The sequence below is a fragment of the Ctenocephalides felis genome, unplaced genomic scaffold (assembly GCF_003426905.1).
Source record: "Ctenocephalides felis isolate EL2017-DRISC unplaced genomic scaffold, ASM342690v1 CF-g0.4_SCAFFOLD_01886, whole genome shotgun sequence".
Classification (NCBI taxonomy): domain Eukaryota; kingdom Metazoa; phylum Arthropoda; class Insecta; order Siphonaptera; family Pulicidae; genus Ctenocephalides; species Ctenocephalides felis.
In genome coordinates this window covers 113,968,467-113,969,529 of record NW_020538040.1, presented here as the reverse complement: position 1 = coordinate 113,969,529, position 1,063 = coordinate 113,968,467, and positions in this window count along the sequence as shown.

Sequence of the window (1,063 nt, the reverse complement as noted above, 5' to 3'; positions counted from 1 at the left end):
CAAAAATTTGGATTTTGTTTTTAGGTCTGTGCATTACTTTATTAACTAATAATCATTCCAAGTAAGATTTGTCACTTTCCAGCACATTCTTTGCGATAAATCCAGTCATGCTAAATGGCTCTTGATATTATCTTGAATATTCAAAAAACTGCTGCATTAAATTAACTTATTTTATCATCTTGCACGGCAATTGGATTTCGTTCATTAACTCAGTGGCGTTCCTAAAAAATGTAAAGTCTAGTCTATTTATGCTTTTCCATATATATTTAAGAGCCTCCAAAGTTTAATACAATTCTGAAAAGTTAGAGGAGCCTTGCCTTTCTTATAAAAGAGCCCTAGCTTGCTCCCAAAATGTATTGTGATTAAATTTTTATTATATACACTGCTTTAACAACTGCTTTATATCCTCTTCATTTAAGAGTTATAGATTTTGTTTGGATCACAAATAAAACCGTATAAACAATTATAAAACACTTGTAAACACAACAATCACAATAAGAATCAAAACAAAATTTTGACATTTCTGGTATATATTGCTCGTGAATTACTAACCTGTCAAACTTGTCATCGGCTCACTAGCGCCAAATTTGCGCCTAGCGGTCGTGACTGGAACTACGCGTTGTGAACGCGGATTTTGTACTGAGATAATAGGGCCTGTATATACTCTTCTTTTATCTATGAGTCTATGTATATAAGGTCTATGCTATGCATCCATCTGTCATGTTGTCAGACTTTAGCTTTGCATTTTGTATGTCATTTATTGTATTAACAATTTCTTTCAGAATTTCTCTATGTTGAAAACAGCAAAATACCACGGGGCGCACCTCAGTGTGTATTTTCTTACCTGCATCTTATCAAAGTTTGCTCTAATTTCGAAGTTTCTCGCGGTCAGTTGATCAAAATCATCATAAAAAATATGTATCCCAGTGTTAAGTAAAACTAACAGAACTATTTTTAGTTAATATTTCAGAATTTAATATGATATTTTCATATATTTACTAATAGCACTTTTTAAGTAATTAGACTATATTAATTATTATAATCCTTTGTTAAATTGGTTAAA